General features: G+C 41.3%; 1 protein-coding gene across 5 annotated transcripts in view; it reads left to right on the forward strand.

Moving 5' to 3' along the window:
• CRACD (capping protein inhibiting regulator of actin dynamics) overlaps positions 1 to 23,106 on the forward strand; it is a 272,837-nt gene that overhangs the window by 29,826 nt on the left and 219,905 nt on the right. Inside the window, exon 3 of one of the 5 annotated variants that reach the window (XM_047719362.1) lies at positions 12,029 to 12,129. The exons of the other annotated variants lie outside the window; for them this stretch is intronic. The gene's annotated coding sequence lies outside the window, so the exon portion shown is untranslated. The remainder of the gene's footprint in view (positions 1 to 12,028; positions 12,130 to 23,106) is intronic. 5 annotated transcript variants of the gene reach the window in all.

The raw sequence follows: 23,106 nt of genomic DNA on the forward strand, positions 1-23,106 counted from the left end.
GGAGTATGGGCCCCGCCCTTTGGGCACCTTTTGGGCGCCAATTCTGAACTAGGTGATAGGCTGGTTCAAATGTCTACTAGGGTAAATTGTAATTCAGTTGGTCACCTAGCATCACTGTGGAGTTTCCTGTGTGTGTTACAATCTCATTGGCCACCTGTGTGTGGCCATGCCCAACCACATGGCCTTTGCTCTATAAAAGTTAGTCTGGAAAGCAGGGAGGGGTCATCCTCTCTGTAGGGTCGGCCCCGACCGGTCTATTTGGCTGTTGGTCTGATTCCTGATGCTTGGCTCAGAAATAAAGCTTTGCTTGACCTTCGCTTTGTATCAGTCTCGCTCCTTTAATCACGGACCCATTATTGGGGTACCCAACAGCTATACCATTTTACTTTCTTCCTGGTGGTGTATGAAGGTTCTGATTTCCCTACATCCTTATTAATGCTAATTAGTATTGGTCTTTTTAATTATGACTATCTTAGTGGCTATGAAGTGGTGTCTCAGTGCTTTTCATTTGTGTTTCCCTGATGGTTAATGATGCTGAGCATCTCTTGATAACTTGCATATCTTCTTTGGAGAAATGTCTCTTGAGATTGTTTAGCAATTTTATGTTTAGTTTTTCAAAAATTATTTTTTAAGAGTTCTTTATTCTAGAGATAAGTCCTTTGGCATGATTTGCAAATATTTTCTTCCATGCTGAAGGTTGTCTTCTCATTTTCCTGATCTTGTCCTTTAAAGCACAAAAGTTTTAAGTTGTTGTATATTTCAATTTATCTACTTTTCATTTTGTCATTTGTGTTTTTGATGTCACAGTTATGAAAGCATTGCCTGACTGTGGTCAGAAAGATTTGTTCCTAGGTTTTCTTCTAAGAACCATATAATTTTAGCTTTTACCTTTAGGTCTTCGATCCACTCCCATTAACTTTTGCATGTGATATAATGAAGGACTTCGACTTCATTCTTTTGCAGGTGGAAGTGCAGTTGTCTGGCACCATTTGTTGAAAAGACTGTTCTTACCCTCAGTGAATTGTCTGGACACCCTGGGTGAAAACCAATCGACCGTAAATGAGGGTTTGTTTCGGGACTGTCAAGCGCTGCCGTTGCTCTGCGTGTTTATTCTTGTCAGTGCTGCCGTGTCCTGATTACTGTGGCTTTACTTCTCTCTGTTTAATACTCACGTTACAAAAGTGGGCATTTATATTGCATATGGTGGTGGTGTCTCTTATTGGATTAGGTAGTAAAGTTTGTGGGAAAGGCGCTAAACAAACACAGGTGCTATTACCTGCAAATACTTAGGAAGGTGCAATGTTGGAGATCAAGCGCCGTTTTTCACTGGTTCAAAGCAGGCAGTTTTTTACCTGTTTCCTTTGTTGAGCCCCAGCTGAAGGAATTGGCTTCCATTTAGGGGCTCTGCTATTTGAAAAACACTTACCTTCAGGGACACCTGCGTGGCTCAGTCATTTAAGCGTCTGACTCATGATTTCAGCTCAGATCATTGTGTCAGGGTTGCGAGATCAAGCCCTTGGGCTCCTAGCTCAGCAGGGAGCCTGCTGGAGATTCTCCCTCCCTACCTTTGCCACTCCCCACCGCTCACTCAGGCTCTCTCTCTCTCAAATAAATAAATACATCTTAAAAAAAAAAAAAAAAAGAAAGAAAAATGCTTACTTTTAAGCACTAGAGTTTCAGTACACATTGAAATTGGGTCCAAGGCAGATGCCCATCTCCTTTTGCAAGCCCTCACTGTACATACACACTCATGGACTGGATGGCTCGCTGATCTGATGACATGACTCATTTCATTTGTTTTTTTCTCCCATCTCTTCTACTTGTTCTTTGCCTTCTGCCTCTCTCTACTTCCCTCTCTTCCCCCTCCTTCTTTCTCTTTCCTTCTTCTCCTTTATTTCTTTCTGACCCCTTTTTGCCCCCAAGGCCACCTTGCTGAATTTCTGAATCTTCATGTGGCTGTGATGTGACTGTTATAACCCCAAATCAAAATGTATACCACATGAGCCAACTCTCCGTCTTACAGTTTTGATTTTAGCAGTTAAAGTAACTCTTTGGCAAGCAGTCAAACTTTAGGCCATAGTAAATACTTTTGAGGGTTCCACCGCTGGTGGCTGGGCAGTGGAAGTGATGTTTTAACCATCTAGTACTCTTTTTTTTTTTTAAAAGATTTTATTTTAATAATCTCTGCACCCAACATGGTGCTTGAGCTCACAACCCCGAGACGAAGAGCCTACCTACTGAGCCAGCCAGGTGCCCCAACTATCTAGTACTTTTGAAGAGATAAACCCTAAGATTTGTCTACACTCAATTAGCCAGTTTGTTGGGATTGCTCACCCTTCTCCCACACACTTCTCTTGGTCTGCCTTTTGGTGACTTCTTTCCCAGCCAATGACATTGTTCATTTATCTTGATTTCACCGAGATGAGGCTCTTTTGAGAGGTGTATGGTGGGGACAGGAGAGTGCACAGTGTGACCTTTCAGTGTAGCCCTTAGGAACAACTATTAAGCAGTTTTCTATACTTTAACATTTTTCTAGAGTTTAGTTCCATTCTGTCAGCATTTATTGTGCCAGCATCAGATTACCAAGATCTTCAAGAAGATCACTGGCCAATGGGAGAAGGAAGAACAAATAGATGATTAATAATAATAATTATAATAATAATAATAAAACAGTATGGAGTTTCCTCAAAAAGTTAAAAATAGGACTACCCTATGCCGCAGCAATTGCACTACTAAGTACTTATCAAAAGGATACAAGCATAGTGATTTGAGGGGTCACCTGCACCCCCGTGTTTATAGTGACAATGTCCACAGTGACCAAACTATGGAAAGAGCCCGATGTCCACTGACAGATGAATGGATAAAGAAGATGTGGTTTCTATATACAGTGGAATATTACTTAGCATCAGAAAGAATGAAATCTTGCCATTTGCAAGGATGTGGATGTGGATGGAGCTAGAGAGTTTCATGCTAAGTGAAATAAGTCAGTCAGAGAAAGTCAAATGCCATATGATTTCATTCATGTGTGGAATTTAAGAAACAAAACAGATAAACATAGGGGAAGGGAAAGAAAAATAAGATAAACCAGAGAAAGAGGTAAATCATAAGAGACTCCTAACTATAGGGAACAAAAAAAAAAAAGAGTTTTTGGAGGGATGAGGGTGGGGAGATGGGTAATTGGGTGAAGGGCATTAAGGAGGAAGCTTGATGTAATGAGCCCTGGGTGTTATATGCAACTGATGAATCACTAAATTCTAACCCCGAAACTAATAATACTATAGGTTAACTAACTTGAATTTAAATAAAATCTAAAAAAAAATACTTTGCTTATTTTCCTGATTAAACGAGTATAACCTAATCCTTGTAAAAAAAAAATGTATGAAATTCAGAAAAGTGTTAACAAAAAAATAAAACATGGGTGATATTGCCTCCAGGGGGACAAAAAAATTGTTTTCTTTGGGGCTGGGGACTAAAATCTTAGATATAACAATGGTTTGTGGCCCTCTAAAGGGCCACAGTATATATACAGGTATTTAAATTCTATGAGGGAAGTATCATTAGGAGAAAATGTCTAAAAAGGCTCATTGGCTGGTAGGGGATTGCTTCCTCCTCAAATTCATATGTGGAAGTCCTAACCTCTAAAACCTTAGAACGTTACTGCCTTTGGAGATAGAGCCTTATAGACATAATTAAAACAAAAATGAGGTTTTTAGGAGGGTTCCTAATTCAAGAGACTAGTGTCTTTATTAGAAGAAGAAATGAGGACCAAAACAAAAGGGAAGACTGTGCAAAGGCACTACTAGTCTTCAGTAAGTTGTATGCTCCACGTGAGCTAAGGCTTTCTTACTCACCATTCAGTTTTATATTCTTACTAATAAGTACCATTCACAAAGTCATTTATGCTTCCACATCAATATCCAATTTGAACTTCAAAATTGCTCTATACAGTGATTAGGTATTAAGATTCCTATAATATAGATGCCTCTGGGCCTTTATCCTGCCATTCCCTCTTCCTAGAAAGATATTTCCTTTCACCCACCCCTTTTCTCTGTTAAAATCTTTTGGGACCTAGCTTCCTCCAGGAGTCTTTCCTTGACCTTCCAATGTGTGTTCTTAGCACTAAGTATTTCCTCCCATGGTGCCAACCATACTGTGCTGTGATTGCCTGATTATTATCTTTTTCCTCAGCCAGACTGGCAGTCCTGTGAGTGGGGACCCTGTCTTTCATCACTGTATTTCCAGCATCCAGCAGAATGCCATGATATTTTGTTGATTGATGAATCAGATCATAGTGCTAATAATTTGAACTTTGTTTGGCATCTAAATTCAGTTTTTTCTCAATTGTATCATGCTGCTGCCCTAATAATTCATCTGAGTTATTTGTCACAATGGGTGTGGTTTTCTCTCTGAATACAGAAGAATGCCGGTGGGTTCTGCCCTCTGCACTATGCTAGAGGCCTCTTTCACACTCTCACAGTGGGAGGTGTGTGTGTGTGTGTGTGTGTGTGTGTGTGTGTGTGTGTGTGTGTGAGAGATAGGAGTTAAGTACCCCGTGACTTGTTTCATGCCGCAGTGAGAAAGCCTTTTGGAAGTCGTTTTATAGTTTTTCAGTAACCTCTTACTAGAGATTATGATGCAAACAGATTCCTTCCTCCTTCTAGGACTTGCTAGAGATGGGTATTGGACACAGAACCCATATTATTGTATTGTATACCTGGATCTTAATTGTTTCATTTCTTTTTTTCACTTAGACTTCGATGGTGTTAGGTCCTGGGATACAAGAGTGAATAGGAAAGGCCTCCACTCACATGGAGCATACAATTTATTGAAGGCCAGTTACGACAACAGATGAGATTTACCCCGGTGGGGTAGTGCTGTAGCAGAGATCGGGACAGAATGCTACTCTCCCTGGGGATATTTTGGGAGTTATCATGTATGAGCTGGGTTTTGAAAGGAGAGTAGGAATTTGTCAGATGAAAAGAGGGAAAGAAATATACAAAGCCATGAAACTATGGGAAGATCTGGTCTAAAAATGAATTTGTGTATGGTAAGGAGTTGAAGAACGAGTATCTCCAAATCAGCAGTTGGTGTTTTATGGTTGTGGAACTATGAGGTTTCTCTTTCTTTTTTAGAATTAATGTTTTTGCTCTGTTGTTTTTATAACAAAATAAAATGAAATAGAAGCCTATGACTATTGTAGCAGAGTATTAGAGTGAATTAGTTTATTTCCTATTACTTATATTTGTACTTAATTTTTAATATCCAGATTAAAAACTAGTAATACCCAACTGACTACATTGTTATTAGGTTTTTAGGAGAGGGTGCAGAACAGGATACCGTTTGTTTCTTTTTTTGATAAACAGACCCCAAGTTTCCTTTTCCCTTGAGTTTCCATTGACTGGGTTTCATCTGGAAGGCCAGGATAGGCCTGGTGGGGGAAGGGGGCAGGGTTACCATTTATAGAAGTTTGTGAGGAAAAGGTGTCTGTAGCCTTGTTGAGCAGAGTGTTTACCCTGGATGTAATTACTAGAGTGCGTTCAACCTAGAAGGTGAGACAGAGAGGTCTGGCTGGGAGGGATCTGGGAAAGAGCAGGTAATTTTAGTTATAAGAGAACAATCCACAGAGGGAACTTTCAGAGGCACGGCAGGTCCAGAGAGTGGAGTGAGAAACACTGAGTAGGTGAAGTCGGGCTGTACAGGAAACGACTCCGCAGACACTTGGCTGGAGGTAGAAGGTTCTTTTATGTGCAGTCCAGCGAGTCTTGCCAGGGCAGGGGAAGCCGTTCACAGGCACCGTGCCGGATCTAACACCAGGCTCTGGACGTTTTCCCAAAGCAACTTTAGAGTGAGGATGGGGAGACCGCTCTTCAGTTTATTGACGATTACAGCAGACTTGAAGGGTATATATATGTGTGTGCGCGTATATATATACGCGCACACACAGACACACCTGTTTTTTTGTTTTATTTGTGGAAGGAGGATTTTTTAAAAATATTTTTAATTCATTTTTGAATCATCACACTTTTTTTTCCCTTCAGAGATTATTTTTCTCTGTTCCTTTTACCTAATAATTGTTTATTTCATCTGAGTCAAAACCAAACTAATTTCTAATGTCTTCTTCTTTTTCTTTTTCTTTTTTGTTTTTGCATTTTTTTTTAAGTAAGCTCTGCACCCAACATGGGGCTCAAACTCAAGAGTCACATGCTGTATGGACTGAGCCAGCCAGGTGTCCCTCTAAAGTCCTTTTAATTTTTTCTTTTAATCTTCTCTTTTTTAAAAATGTAAAAACTTCAACTTCAACTATGCAATAGATGAGTTTTCTTTTTCCCAGCAACTGAAGGCAGGTGTAGGTTTACCACTTGCATAGTTTAATAATTTGAATGATCAGAACAATAGTGCTAGGAGAGTGTCATTGGTAGGACAGGAGAGGCAGGATAAGGACAATTGCAACCTTGAAACGCTGTTTTCTAATGGCTTATAACTGGTGTTGTTAGGTAAGTATTTAATATATTAAAATACCTTTCAGAACTACATTAAAAGAAATGGCAGTAAAAACAGGAAGGAATTACCTCAAAATGGTAACGTTTCCTGGACATATGATCATTCGTCTGGCCCATAAAATACAATTTTTTTTCAGAGATGGCTTAAAAATTCTAAATCATCTTAAATTATTTGTAGGCAACCAAGTACATTGGCTCCAATATTAAACTGCAGCAGGTTTTCTTTTGTCTGAAGAGCCTGCTGTGGCGTAAGTCCAAGGATCAGATGTCACCTCTGCCTGAGAAGTCCCACATAATTTTTAATTTTTCTACAGTGCTGTTACAATGCACACATGTTACTGTGTGGGCGACTAGAGATTCTTGTCTGTCAGATACTCTCTGATTATAAACGGAAGAGTAGCTTCCACTCTCAGAGAGCCTCCTTTGAACTTGAGTATGGTACATGCTGTGGTAAATGGTGGTAGTTTGCCAACTCATTAACAAGGTCCATTTTCTGAATGCTATAGTTAACAAAATATAAGACCTTCTCCTGTCAGCAAATAGTTTCAGTAGCAAAGTCAAAATGATAAGACTTAAAATATTTATTGCTTTTTTTATTTTTAAGTAGGCTCTATGCCTAGAGAGGAGCCCGACATGGGGCTTGAACTCACGACCCTGAGATCAAGACTTGAGTTGAGATTAACAATTGGATGCCCAACGAACTGAGCCATCCAGATACCCCAACATTTATTACTTTTAAAAGCACCCATCCATGGGGCACCTAGGTGCCTCAGTTGGTAAGGCATCTGACTCTTGTTTTGGCTCAGGTGATAATCTCAGGGTCGTGAGATCAAGCCCTGCATTAGGCTCTGCACTGGGCATGGAGCCTGTTTAAGATTCTCTCTCTTCCTCTTCATCTGCACCTCTCCCTCTCTCTAAAAAATAAGAAATAAAGCACCCATCCTTTAGTGACCAGCACCCAGCACACCACACCTTTTTAAATAAAGATAATGATGTATTTAGAGATGCTCTTTTCTTTTTTTTTTTTTTAAAGATTTTATTTATTTATTTGACAGACAGAGATCACAAGCAGGCAGAGAGGCAGGCAGAGAGAGAGGAGGAAACAGGCTCCCCGCTGAGCAAAGAGCCCGATGTGGGGCTCGATCCCAGGACCCTGAGATCATGACCTGAGCTGAAGGCAGAAGCATTAACCCACTGAGCCACCCAAGCGCCCGAGATGCTCTTTTCTTAATAAAAGAAAAGAAATTCTAAAATACATCATTTCTCAAGCTACATTAGGTCTTTACAGCGTTTTCTCTCTTATCCCAGTTATCTAATTTCCTTAGATCAAATTAAACCCCTGCACGATATCTTCTGTTTAACTTCTTTAATAACAGCAACATTTTGTGCTTAGCACTACTTTGCCTAAGACTCACCTGGATGAACTATGGAGAGTGTATCACATATAGTTTTATTTTTAATGATTCAGGTACCTGTTCATCGTGACAGCTAGAAATACAAAGATCTCATTGAAATAGAATGCTCAGGTAAAAGGCCTAACTGGTTTTCTGATAAATGCGTTTTTTCCCCTGCTTTTATTCTTTCAGCTCTAGTAGGTACATATTTAATGTTTATGGTATAATAATGACCTCATGAAAAGTTAATATGTTAATTTAAAGCATCAGTATAACAGATTTAACAAGACAGTAAGAGTCAAATTAATTCTATGAAGTCATAAAGGAAAAATATTGTTGGCTAGATGGTAAGGGAGAGCTTTGGGAGGACTGTGGGATTTTTTTGTTGTTGTTCATCTTTCCATTCATCACATGTTTATTGAGAGCTTACTACGTTATTTCTTGGAACCTTTCTGTATGTTGAGACTAGAGCAGTGGACAGGATTCAGCGGTTCTCTGCTCTGGAAGCATTTACATTCTGGTGGGAGAACAAGATACAAAGAGAAAAAAATGAATTTAACAAGAAATGTCTGAAAATGGCCATGCAGGGGGTGCTTGAGTGGCTCAGTTGGTTAAGGGTCTGCCTTCCACTGGGGTCATGATCCTGGGGTCCTGTGATCCAGCCCCCTTCAGTCTCCCTGCTCAGTGGGGAGTCTGCTTCTCCCTCTCCTCCCTGATAATGCTCTTACTATCTCTGTCTCTCTCTCTCTTTCAAATAAATAAATAAAATCTTTAAAAAAAAAAAAGAAAAAGGCCCTGCAGAACTTTACGACAGGGTGTTATGATAGAGTGCCTTGAGAGGATACTTTAGATTGTTGGCCAATATAGGCTGCTTTAAAGGGGTGACATTTAAGCTGAGACCTGAATGACAAGAAGGAACCAGCCATCCTGTGATCTGGACATTACAGGCAGTGGGGCAGCCGCTGCCCAGACCTTTGGCCAGAAAGAGTTTGATCTGTTGGAGGGACAAAAAGATGCGATCAGGAAGGTTGGTAGGAACCAGATCAGTGTAGGACTTTTTTTTTTTTTTTTTTAATGAGTTTGGATTAAATGCTTACTGCAATGGTAAGCCATGGGAAGGCTTTGAGTAAAGGAGGGCCATGAGCTGGTTAATTTTTTAAAATTTCATTCTGGATGCTGTGTAAAGAATGGATTTAAGGAAGGCAAGAGGAGAAACAGGGCTACTAATGAGGGGTGACTATAGAAGTCTAAGCAAGAAACTTCACTGTCTTTTACGAGGAGGATGGTAAGGGGGATGAAGTGAAGTGGATAAACTTGGGGTGTGTTTTGGTATAGAGTCTACAGGACCTGCTGATGGCTTTGAAATGGGACATAGGGGAAATAGAAATTAGGGATGACTTCTAGGTTTCTGGCTAAGCAACTGGGTAAATGGTGGTGAACTTTGAAGAAAGGCTTGGGTTTAGAGGGAAGGAGCTAGGAATTTCGGTTATGGAGGTAGCAATAGACATGGCTTATGGAGTAGGCATTTTAGATTGGGTGAAAACAAAGTTTTTACTCCGTGCTTCTAAGAACAGAGGACATCACATTCTCCTTGATAAATTAAAAACTGTTATAAATATGTAGTTTTTTTCCTACATCGTGAGTTGTCTGGAGAAGTAGACCAGGAAGTGTGGGAAAATAAAGAGAGAGTGGAAAATAGAAGCAAGAGGAATAAGCAGGTCAGAGAAAGACACAGAGACGGAGATGTACAGAAAGAAAAATTACAGACAAAACAAGACAGACACTCAGAGTTAGAGACACAAAGGACATGCATATATCTACAGAGATTCTGCATTCTCCTGTGTTCCACACTTAGAGCTGAAGAGAGATAAAGGAGGCAGTTGGAAAGGAGGTTGGAACATTTTTCCTTTATTGTAATTTACTATAGAAGTGATACCAAGATACTGACTAAAAGCAAATGAGACGAAAACATTTTCAAAAGTAGAAAAATGGCCTTTGTTCCTTTTTGTTTGTTTGTTTGTTATTTAGAGAGGATCTTGTACCCTGAAATTTGTCCAGGATGAGAATGGTTTTTACAAGTTGTTTTTAGCCAAGTGACAGGTTGAATAATGACCAGTAGCAAAGCACAGTTATTCACTTTTGTAAAGAAAAGAGACACCCAAAGGGATTCTCTTTCTCCTTAATGGAAAAAGTGACAAATTAACTTTCAGTTAATGGGTAAAGTTGAGCTATGAGAAGAAACACATAGATAAGTACTCAGTGAATATGAGCATATACTCTACACCATACCATACCCTAAGCCCACCTAAATTTCTTGGTATAATAAATAGTCTCCATTTAGAATAGAAAAATACTTTGAGATTTTTTTGATTATTGTAAATATGATCTGTATTCATTCTAGACCCAATGTTTATTTTCTTTAAAATTGGTTATTGGTTAAAAATGTGTTTGCTAGAATTCCACACGAACCTACAAATGAATCAGTTCAGCGGGAGATATGAGGAACAAGATTTTAGATAAGTGTATTTTTAGAAGGCCAAGAAGATAGAATTTTACGTGTACTGTAAGATGGGGGTATATCACCAGGCCCTCCCCTTTCCTTCCCTCCAAAAGGCCAGCAAAAGTCTTATCACAAATAATGAAAATAACCAGGAGATTTTACTCTATGGAACTAAATTGGGCTGAACAGTCAGGAACTATGTATGGTGGGGGATTTTTCTTTATTTCCTTTTTAAAAATTTTTTTTAAAGATTTTATTACTTTTTTAAAGTAATCTCTACACCCAGTGTGGGTCTCCAACTTACAGGCCCGAGATCATCAGTCTCCTGCTCCACAGACTGAGCCAACCAGGTGCCCCAGGATTTTTCTTTTTATCTCTCCTCTTTCCTCCTTTTCTCTGTCCCTCCCTTGTTCTCTTTTTTCTCATCTTTTTAAAATTTCTTATATTTCCTCAAAAGGACATGTAGAGAACCTTAATTAAAACATTACACATGTTCTGTTATTCATGAATATGTCCTAGTGTTTTTGTGAAAAACTGGACTAGATTTCTAAAATCTATTTTAACGTTCTAAAATAATACTGTGAAACTTTCATTTATCCTCTTTTCCTGGCTTCTTGCCTTTTAGGATATTTGTGACGATGTTAATATTATTAGCGTCAGGGTCAGCTCTGCTGGCTTCAGGACAGAATGAAGCCATGGGCACTGAGAAATGTCTGATGAGATGACTGGGGACGTGTTATGATTTATAAAGACCGAGAAATTGTCACTACCTGTTGCTCGTGAATGAAATTAAATGTCTGCCACAGAGGAGTTCTGTGTGAATGGTCATTCAGGACAGGAAGCTAAAACAGACCAGAGTCTAGTTTGTTAGTCTGGAAAGTTTTATGCAGGAAGTATTACTGTTGGAGTTTGCCTTGGCAGCTTCAAGGTGAGTTTTGATTATTATGTATAACTTGAAAGGTTAGGTGAATGGATTACATATGAGGCAACTATTTTAAAGTATTGAAAGATAGACATTTTGACTTAATTACTGTTTAACACACACAGCAGCTGGTGCCAACAGGTTGCCACATAGCTGTGCAGTTTGGGTTTATGCGAGAATGTGGGTGGGTAGAGTGGAGTGCTGGCGCTTTCTTGGCCAAAAACAAGGCATGCTTCCTGACATACCTTGTCTGCAAACACTCTTACTCAGGTGACAGGGCGTAGAATAGATTTTAGGAGGCACCTTAAGAGAAGACGAGGGATGCCTGGGTGGCTCAGTCGGTTAGGTGTCTGCCTTCTGCTCAGGTCATGATCTCGGTCCTGGGATTGAGCCCCGCATTGGGCTCCCTGCTTAGCAGAGAGCCTGCTTCTTCCTCTTCCTCTGCCTCTGCACTTCCCCCTGCTTGTGCTTTCTCGCTCTCTCTCTCTCTCTCATAAATAAATAAGTAAAATCTTAAAAAAAAAAAAAAAGAGGAAAAGGTGAGAGTAGAGAGGGAGAATCTGAAAGATGTGTTGCCCATCACTAAATATTTGCCTTCCGTTTGATATTACTCAACTAGGAGTTCTTAAAATAGTAGTAGTATTGTTATTTTAAAGTTTATTTATGTGGCTCTCTCATGAATACCTTAACAACTCCCTTTTTTACCTTCAAGTGGGAATTACTGCCAGTCTGTGTTTGGCTAATGGTCATATCAGCTCCAAGCGTGATGGTTGGGGAGCTCCCTGGACCCAGAGCCAAGGAAACGATTGTTGTGTAAGCTCTCCTGCTAATCAGCTGTGTGCCCTCAGGAAAGTCTCTGCCTTGCTGGTACCAGAGTCTTCATGTATAACAGGGGTTGACAGCCCTTCTCTATAATAGACCAGAAAGTAAATGTTTTAGGCTTCCCAGGCCACCTGTGGTCTCTGTTGATACTCTTCTTTGGTTTTACTTGTTTGTTATAACCCTTACAAAAACATAAAAGCCATTCTTAGCTCCTAAGCCATACGAAAGCAGGTTGTGGGCTGGATTTGGTTCCCTTGCCTCAATTTGCTTGACGCCTGATCTATGTAATAGAAGGGGAGTGGGAGAAAAGTAACAAGGAAGAATTTGAGCTGGCTGTTTTTAGATGTAGGACTGTGAGCAGCAGCTGGCTAAAGAGTAGATTCTGGGCGAGGGTTTTTGTTTGCTGGTTTTGTTTTAAATATGCATTTTCATGATGTAATTTTTCTGATTATTTCCTTGGTTTTAAATTTGATTCCATTCTTATCTCCTATTCTTCAGGATTCCAAGCATATTATTACTTACCATTCTGTAGGATTCCCCAAATTTCTTTCTTATTAAAGATTTTATATATTTTTCAGAGAGACCGAGAGAGAGGGGACAAGTAGGAGGAGTGGCAGGCAGAGGCAGAAGCAAGGTTAGCGCTGAGCAGAGAGCCCCATGCAGGACTCCATCCCAGGACCCTGGGATCATGACCTGAGCTGAAGGCAGATGCTTAACTGACTGAGCCCTCCAGGCACCCCTTCACCAAAGTTCTTATTGGATACAGATTGTTGGGAGAAGGAAACAGGTTAGAGGAATGGCTTTTTTTGCAGACGGAGGTGTGACCTTTCTGCTTACAGAAAGGGAAGCAGCCATTGTATTGCTCCTGGAGGCCTGAGCAAAGAAATGAGTATGAAACAGGTAGGCCCCAGCAACTGTGAATTCTGGGAGTGACCTGGGAATGGCCAGGGGAGGCAGAGAGTGAATGTTAAGAAATACTCCAGTTCTTCCTTTCTGATAATGTTGAATGTTGTTACTCACATTTAACCAACCGTACAAAGCTCTGTTTAGAGTCCCCTTAGCCCATTTTGGAATGTGATAACATTTTGGTTTCCTGAAAGACAAGACCCCAAAGAGGGCGCTATGGACTCCATAACCCAGACTCTCCGCTTGCCCTCCACCTTCTCCCCTGCCAACACCCCCATGTCCTGTGCCTCCAGCTCTGCCTCTCCTCTTCTCTGCCTCTCCCACGTGATTCCCCCCACCTCGCCCCCCCTGCAGTCAGGAGCTGTCCTACCTCCCTTTCCCAGCGTGGCGTGGTGAGTCCCTCCGCTGGTGCCTTTGGTAGGTGCACTCAGTGACTTGCCTGTGGTCCAGTTACTGACTTTGGCACTTTGATTCCAGAACCACTTTGAACATTTCCTTCTGTCCTCAGGCAGGCACACCAGACGAGACAGCCTACACCAAGCTCTACATTTTCCCCTTCTGTTTCCTTCTCCAATGCAGTAATTTGGTAATGGCTCCTTCCACTCCACAAAAATGCTCTGTCTCTTTTTTCCTTTGGAAGGCTCACTGGTGATTTTGGCACTGATACATGGAATGGACACTTTTTCAGCCCTTTCCTAACTGAACATCTTTGTTGCGGGGACACTGTTGGCCACTGGCACACGTTGAAATGCTTTATTACCAGGTTTCTTGGCTCATTTTCGTGCTTTTTGCTGCTCCTTCTCTTAGAGCAGCACCCCTGTTTCACCCGCCACCCCTCAGTCCCCCCTGTAATGTTGCGCTTTACATGTTGCCCTGGCTTCTTTCTAAAGCCCTCTTCTCCTACATGCTCCCTTGAGATGATTTCATTTATATTTGAGGTGTTAACTGTCACCTCCATGCTTGCAGCTGTCAGATGTGCCATTCCCCCTAACTTCACCCTCCTATATCCAGATGCTTGACAGACATCACAGAATTCAGTTCACATCAAACTTACCCTAGTCCCTTCTCTTAAAACCTGAAGCTCCTCTTTTGTTCCCCATCTTAGTTACGCGAGTCACTAAGCCAGAAGTGTGAACATCTTCCTTGACCTACATGTTTCTTTTTTTAAAAGAGCTTTCTAAAAAATTTATGTATTTATTTATTTATTAAAGATTTATTTATTTGTTAGCGAGAGAACGTGAGAGCATGTGTATATGCACAGGGGGAGGGGCAGAGGGGGAGGGAGAAAATCCCCAGCAGACTCCCTGCTGGGTGTGGAGCCTTATGTGGGCTCGATCCCAGGACCCTGAGATCATGACTTGAGCCAAAATCAAGAGTTGGCCACCTAAATGACTGAGTCACCCAGGCACCCCTACTTGTATCTCTTTTGTTTGCTTCCTTCCCCACCTAATCATTTGTGAATTCTGCTGATTTTATCTCTTAACTGCTTCTCCTCTGCATCCCTCCTCTCTGCTACCCGGTTACTAATGCAGGCTCTCATCACCCCTTTCAGTTTTTTTTTCCAGTTTTATTTTTCTTAAATCCATCCTTCCCTGGGTTGCCATATCTGATATTCAAATGTGTTGCCATGTCACACTCCTTCACATTCTTCAGAGGCTAACAGAATGAAACCCGGACTCCTTAGCATGCCTACAGGACTTTATGACCTGGCTCTTCTGCCTCTCCAGACCTGTTTCCTGAGTCTTTGTCTACTTTCTCTTCTAGGGATGCCACATTCCTGGACCCCTGGAGCAGTGCATGCACTTTCATGTTCCCGTATTTTTTCTTGGGCTGCTCCTTTTGTCCTGGCTCATTTTTTTTTTTTTTCTTTTAAAATTTTATTTATTTATTTGAGAGAGAGAGAGCACAAGTAGGCAGAGGGGCAGGCAGAGGGAGAGGGAGAAGCAGGCTCTCCACTGAGCAGGGAGCCTGATGTGGGACTCAATCCCAGGACCCTGGGATCATGACCTGAGCTGAAGGCAGCTGCTTTGCTGACTGAGCCACCCAGGCGCCCCCGTCCTGGCTCCTTCTGTGTGTGCTTCAGCACTCGGCTGAGATTCATGCCAACGTGTATTGAAGTTACTTGTTGATATCTAGGTCTCCGTGGACTGGCGCTTCTCCAAGACAAAGAAATCCTGTTTCTCCCTCTTTGAGTCCCAAAGCCTTCCTCTGATTTAACCCTTACGACAACCCTGTGCAGTTGACATTATTGTACCTGTTCTATGGGGGAGGAAAGTAAAGAGCAAAAGAAGCTAAGTAAATATCTTGCTCCACATCGCGTAGCTAGCATAGCAGGAGTGTGGGGGTTCTGTGACTATTTACACAGACGAGTTACTCATTCGGAATGAAACAGTACCTTGCACTGATTGTAAATTTAAGAAATACTTTTACTGACATTATCTTGTGATTTTTGGGACAATGGAAAGAGCAACAGATTTAGTATCAAAGACCTAGGTTTTATACAATATTGTTCCAGCCGTTTCTAGCCAAACTTAGCGATGCCAGGTTACCTCCTCGGAGCTCGGCCTCCTCTTTAACGTGGGCAGGATAATAATCGAACAATCCTAAGTATGGAAGCGCTCAGTAAGGACTACATAAATGGGTACAAATACGGCTGCTTACTTAGCTTTCCACTTGAGTTTACAAATATGCATACGCCTCAGAGAACAGATTTTGGCCAAGTTACTTTTGTTTTTTTCATGGCATTGTCTTTTTTCCTTTCGTTTTGAGGAGCGAGTGAATTCATGTTTAGGATTGCCAGGAGAGTGCCGCTCTTAGAATGCACGGGACAGGTTTGGGAGTACAAATGTACATGCCTTGGGAAGCTCCTGCCTCCGCTGGAAGGCGGACGTGCTGTGCCAGATAAATTGGGTCAGTCTGTAAGCGCGCGGAGCTTGTGTTGCTCCAGCCACGGAGCGTCTTATCCTGCCTTTTGTGCGCAGTAAACATGATGCTTCCCTCTCCCGCTCAGCTCTGTTGCTGCTTTTGTTACCGGAGGGTTCACTTTGCAGATTTTTTTTTTTTTCTGAGTCCTATCACCTTTCTTGATAGGACGTCTGCTGTTAAGTTGCCACGTATGGGCATCATTTCCTGTAGGGAACCTAGCTGGTGTGTGTATGAGACTCATTCAGACAAAGTTATTTTGGTGAGGGTATTGCAGGATTTTCTGGTCTGCTCTGCTGGATTCCCAGCGGAATTGCTCCAAGTGCCTACCTGTAAAGGAAGAGCTTTTATTTCATGGGCTGATAGAGTTTCGAGTTACTCATTTGTATAAAAAGTTCTTAATGAGAAGTTTTAATATTAACTGTATGTCTTCACCTAAAAATTTTGTTTAAAAGTCGTTTCATTTGGGGTGTCTGGGTGGCTCAATTGGTGAAGTGTCTGCCTTCAGCTCAGGTCGTGATCCCAGGGATTGAGCCGCCTTGGTCTTCCTGGTCAGTGGGGAGTCTGCTTCTCCCTCTGCCCCTCCCCCTGCTTGTGCTCGCACTCTCTCTCTCAAGTAAATAAATAAAATATATTTTTTAAAGATTTTATTTATTTGACAGAGATCACAAGTAGGCAGAGAGGCAGGCAGAGAGAGAGAAGAGGGGAAGCAGGCTCCCCACTGAGCAGAGAGCCCGATGTGGGGCTCCATCCCAGGACCCTGGGATCATGACCTGAGCGGAAGGCAGAGGCTTTAACCCACTGAGCCACCCAGGCGCCCCAATAAATAAAATCTTTTTTAAAAAATGAACATAATTTCATTTATTTAACAAATATATTGAGCAGCATCAATGTGCCAAAAACTACTCTGGTGAGGGGATCAAGTAGAAACACATATGCCACTTCCTTGAGTTTATGGCTTAGTCTGGAAGGTATACTTTAAGTGGGTGCTTGTAGTCACATGTGATGCCTCTAGTGACAAGGGAGATGCAGGGTTCCAAAAAGCAGTAATGGGCTATTGTGGGGTCATCTATCTGGCACCCCTTTTCTAGGATCTCTACTTAATACCCAGTCATCCACCTACTTATTGTTAAGGCTGACCCAATGATGGGGCCATGGTTGATTGGTTCAAAGGTGAGCACCTGTTAAGCCAGGCCAATAACTTCTCTAGGAGTTTTTTAAATATAACAGAGGCAGGAAAGCCAAGGAGTTTCTGGATGTCTAAACAGTAATGGGAAAGCATAAGAGCTCTTAGGGTCACCCTAAGGCTTGGTGGAGGGGAAGAAGCCCCAGTAAGAGACTGGGAGGAAATGAATCTGAAACTCAGAGGTGTGGCAACCAGAGACAGACAGAAAGTTCTGGCAGCATTTGGGTTTCTGGTTAGAGTTCTTTGTGAGATCCAACCTGGGTACCTAGAATTTTTACAATGAATTTCCCTTTTTTTGCTTAAGATAGTTTTGGGTTGAATTTTTGTTATATGACACTGGAGAAGTTTTTCTCTGATACAGACGTGTATGGCATGGGAACCTGAACCAAATTAAGGAATCAGGGAAAGCCACTTGCAACATATGTTTACACTGTGCTTTATTTTTGGTTAAATTCCTGGGTTGCTGGCAAATGATTGTTTAACCCCTAGCATAACTAGAATTGGTTTTTGTTTCTCCTTAAAATGGGTGGATTCATTCATATTGAAGACCTACTATGTTCTAGGGGTTATACTATGCACTGGGAAGTGAAAATATTTATAATACACTGGGCCTCTGAGGAGCATTTGCTTTCTGCTAAACCTCTTACTGATGTTATCATATCCTCATGTATCATATGCAGACATGGGCTAGTCTGTGGAACTAACTTCTATATGACATTATGTCTGTGGTAAATGCATTTCCTAGTTAGTGGGGAGAATTTGTGCCCTTTAGCTGTTGCAGTTCGTTAACGCAATGAATATTTTTGAATACATTTTATGTGTCAGACACTGTTCCACACTCTGGAGACCGTGATGAAGAAGAGGCTTTGCTGGGCACCTGGGTGGCTCAGTGGGTTAAAGCCTCTGCCTTCGGCTCAGGTCATGATTCCAGGGTCCTGGGATCGAGCCCCACATCGGGCTCTCTGCTCAGTGGGGAGCCTGCTTCCTCCTCTCTCTCTGCCTGCCTCTCTGCCTACTTGGGATCTCTGTCTGTCAAATAAATAAATAAAAATCTTAAAAAAAAAGCTGTCATGGAGCTTAAATTTTAGTTTCAGGAGGTGGGCAATAAACTGAGCAAATAAGTGAACAGAAAAACAATATATGTGCCCTGAAGAAAAATAAAACAAGGGCTCCTGGACAGTGCAGCTGGCCAAGTGTCTGATTCTTGGTTTCAAGTCAGGTCATGATCTCAGGGTCGTGAGATCAAGCCCTGAGTCAGGCTCTGCTCTCAGCCCAGACTCAGAGAGTCTGCTTTAGATTTTCCCTCTCCCTCTGCCCCTCCCACTTGTGCTCTCTCTCTATAATAAACAAATCTTTAAAAAGACAAAGAAAAGAGAATGCTGTGGAAGTGGGTGACTGGGGAGGGGGCAGTGGAGTGTGCCTGGGGTCAGGGAAGATGTCACTTCAGAGGGAAAATTTTGGGTGAGATGCCCCTGATTCAGGGAAAGGAGGAAATAGGGTGCTTCTAGAAATGTGCCTCTCCATACTACCAACTGTGACATGGGGAGTTTTGGTTAGTCTTGGGCCCTGAAGAACAGTCTCTTTGGAATAGGCCTGGACTGGCTAGTAGCTACAGGTGGCCCTTGAGCACCCAACGTGACTCGTCTAATTCAAAATCTTCAGTAAGGGTAAAATGACACTGGATTCTGAAGACTTACTATGAAAAAGTGTATCCTTTTATTTTATTTATTTTATTTTTTTTAAATTTGTTTATTTATTTGACAGAGAGATCACAAGTAGGCAGAGAGGCAGGCAGAGGCAGAGGGAGAGGCAGGCAGAGGCAGAGGGAGAAGCAGGCTCCCCGTCGAGCAGAGAGCCCGATGCGGGGCTCGATCCCAGGACCCTGAGATCATGACCTGAGGTGAAGGCAGAGGCTTAACCCACTGAGCCACCCAGGTGCCCCAAGTGTATCCTTTTAATATTAATATTGACTAATGTTGATTACACAATGAGTTAATAATATTTTGACATAATTCTTATATAAAATATATAATTAAATTTTGTTTACTTTTTTTTTTAATGTGACTGCTAGAAAATTCCAAATTACATCTGTAACTTGTATTGTTTCTCTGTGGGACAGCACTGGTACAGATGAATTAGTCAGTGCTTTGGACTTAGACTGATGGGGGTCTGAGTACTTATAGGGTTTTGTAGTAGTTTCTGTGTTTGTTTATTTTAACTGTGGACAGTTTACTTGATTTTCTTTAGTCAGTTTTCATCTATTCAGTGGAGCTAATTATACTGTCTTGTAGAGTTGTTTTGAGGATTAAATCAGATTTGGTAGAGTGCCTTCTGTATGCCAGACACTGGGAAATCATGCTGGCCTCTAATTTAGAAATGTTAGTTCCTTCCCTCTCTGGTGTGATATAAGTTAGTCATGCCTGCCTGTGGGTGCTTGAATGTGTTTGGAGCTAAGGAGTGACTGTGTTGAGAAATTGCTGTGCAAGTTTATGACACTATATTAATTTGCATTTTTGTCTTATAATTATTCTTGTCTTACAAATAGATTATATTGTAGCCAGTTTGGCCTTGTAGATTTCTGTCAGCAGGTAGAACCGGGCCTCATGTTTCCTGCCTCCTTGCTAACTATCCTCTCTTTAGATGGCTGTCATTTTTCTCCACAAGGTAGGTGACTTCTTCCACTGGAAGCCCCTGAGTAGGAATTCTGATGCCAGATTCCATGCCAAAGTGAAGCCTTGTCTTCCGAATGTTTCTGATATTCTTGTTCTACAAAAGTGACAATACCAGAGTTCTGAAGACCTTGTTTATGCTTCAAGAGATTAGGTGACTAGAAGCCCTTCTGGCCCAAGGCCATGTACGATAGTGATTGGTTGGAAGAAAATGCTGATGCCTTTTCTTTTGGCAGAATCACAGAGGCCTTTACTTCCTAGGTGGTCTCTTAGTCTGTCTGTCGGTAATGTATGCACTGTGGCTGGCAGGCCCTGGGCTTCAGGTCAGGGACACTGGCAATGAAGATGACTTGGTTCCAATAAGGAAACTTTAAAATTACATCATTTGGAAGCCGGAATTTGGCTCCTTGTTAAGATCAGAAGTCAGTTGCATAGCGTGGAAAGGTTTTAGTTCAGTTGTTATTTATTAAATAAATTTAGTTAACTAAATAAACTAAACTAAACTAAATTAGTTAATTTAGTTAACTAAATAAACTAAACTAAACTATAACTAAAATAAATTTAGTTAAATAAATTTGTTAAATAAATTTTAGTTCAGTTATTATTTATTGAGCCTAATATTAGAAAAATGGTTTGCTCTCTCTTTTTTTTTAAGATTTATTTATTTGAGAGAGCACGCAAGCACTGCATAGAGGAGGGGCAGAGGGAGAGAGAGAGAATCTCAAGCAGACTCCCTACTGGATACAGAGCCCCACATAGGGCTTCATTTCACAACCCTGAGATCATGACTTGAGCTTCAGTCGAGTCAGCTGCTTTACTGACTGAGCTACCCAGGTGCCCCAGTGGGTTGCTATCTTATTAGATATCTGAGGGATTTGAAAATTGTATTTGGAAGATAACTGTTCTAAATGCATTGAAAACCGGGTTGGTTTATAGATACATGTTTTCTTCCACTAATTACTTGCTTCTTTCGAATCCTTGTGTCTCAAGTTGCTTACACCATCTTCCCTAACGAGTCATAATAATGTTTGCAACTCCACTCTATTGGCTACTGCACCTTTTGGTTGGAATTGTAGGCATAGAAAATACAGAAGAAATTTATATAATGATCTATGTATATATATTCATTTATATGTATTCCAGAATTCCATATACATTTAACAGAATAATCTGAAATCTTAAAATTTACAGTTCTTGTAATAAAAGCAAAGAAATGTAATGTATTTTGTGTACCAATTTATATATCCACCAGTAAAGGAAGAGGTACAATTTATCTATATCCTTATCACCACTCATTATTGACAGCTTGATTCTTGCCCATTTCATGAGTATAAAATCTTTCTTTCTTTCTTCTTCTTCTTCTTTTTTTTTTAGAGATTTTATTTATTTATTTGACACAGAGAGAGAGAGAGAGAGAGAGAGAGAGGAATAGAGAGAGTACAAGAAGGGGAGTGGCAGGGAGAGGGAGAAGCAGGCTCCCGTAGAACAGGAAGCTTGATGTGGGGCTCAGTGCCTGGACCCTGGGATCATGACCTGAGCTGAAGGTGGACACTTAAGAAATTATATTTCTTAGGATTATTGACCTGTCGAATATCCCCCTCTGTGAATTGCCTCATCATGAGTATTGTTCACTTTCAAGTTGTGTTTGGGTTTTGTTTTTTTCTTTCCAATTTCAAGGAAGTCTTTATATACTGTGGATCTTCTACCAGTTTTTTAGCTTTGTTCGTATTGTCTTCAGCCAGGAAGAAGTAAGGAAGCTTAACAGTTTCTTCCTTTGTGACTGGTACCTTTTGTTTCTTTTTAAAGAAATGGCATAAAGCTATATGTGTGTTGAGAATATTTTAAACAAGAGGTTAAAATGCATAAAATAAAAGTAATCTAACTTACAATGGTCACTTTGATGTCTGTATGGAGAATAATAGTGAGGGGGCAGAGACCAGGTAGGACACTCTTGCTTAGACAGTTGAAATTATAATGGTGTTATGGAGTAGTGAGAAGTAGCCAGAGTTTTTATATATTTCATATTTTTCCAAGGTAGAAGCAGCAAAATTTGATGGTGGATTACATGAGGAAGGTAAGAGAAAGAGAAGAGTGAAGGATGATGCTGAAGTTTTCTGTCTGAGCTATTGGAACGTTGGGGTTGCTATTTATTGAGATGGGAAAGATTTTGGAAGGGGCCAAGTTTGGAGGGGAAGGTCAGAGTTTCATCTTTGGACATTACATTTGAGATGTCTATTAGATATTCAAGTAAAGTTGGTAGAAGATTCAGAGGAATAGATGAGGCTGGGGTTCAGGGGAGAGAGCCGAGTTGGGAGTACACATTCCGGATGTCTCAACATATAGCTGGTATTTCAAGCCGTGAGACTGGATGAAGTTACTGGGGGATGAGTATAAATTATGAGAGGGAGAGACTCAAGGACTGAGCCCTGGACTACTTCAATGTTTAGAGGCTTGGGATATGAGGAGGACCTAGCAGAGCCTGAGAAAGTCTCCAGTGAGGTAGTGATGATGAAGTTCTGGAGCCAGGAGAAGTGTTTCAAGAAAGGAAGGAGCAGTGCATTTTGTGTGATGCTGCTCACAGGAAAAGGATGAGGAGGACTGAGAGTTGACCATTAGATTTAGCCGTATGAATGTCATTGGTGACACAGACAAGAGCGGTTCAGTGGAATGGTGGTAGAGACAGACTTAGTGGAATGGGTTTATGGGACACTAGAAGGAGTTGAGTCGGAGACAGCATATAGAGACAGCTTTTTTGAGTTTTGCTGTAATGTAGAGCAGAGAAATGGGACAAAAGCTATAAATGGAAACAAGAGAGTTTTTCTTTTCTTTTCTTTTCTTTTTAAGTTGGGAAATATAGCATGCTTCTATCTTCCAACATCTGCTACTGGATGGTTGAGTGGGATTACGTCAATTAATGATATAGGAACAGGGGAGGGGGAGAATTGCTGGAGCTTCTTTTTAGTGGCCAAGAGTGGATGAAGTCTCATGTACGAAGTGGGGTGGTTGGCCTCAGGAAAATGGAGATGTCATTCACCGTGGTAGGAGGGAAGAGAGAATACTGTACGTGGGCCCAGCTAGAGAAGTGAGTGCATACAGTGGAGAGAGCTTGTGCAAGTTCTCGCCTGACTGCCTCTGTTCCAAGGCTGAGAGGGAGGGTTCAGGGGAGGCCCTGTTGGAGGTTTGAGGAAAGAGAGAGAGGTGTGGAATAGATGTCTAGGAGAGTGGAAGAACGGGTAGTATGGTAGTATATTAGGATTGTCTGACTCCGCCAGGGACTCAGTTGCT

Source organism: Lutra lutra, chromosome 2, assembly GCF_902655055.1.
Source record: "Lutra lutra chromosome 2, mLutLut1.2, whole genome shotgun sequence".
Lineage (NCBI taxonomy): Eukaryota > Metazoa > Chordata > Mammalia > Carnivora > Mustelidae > Lutra > Lutra lutra.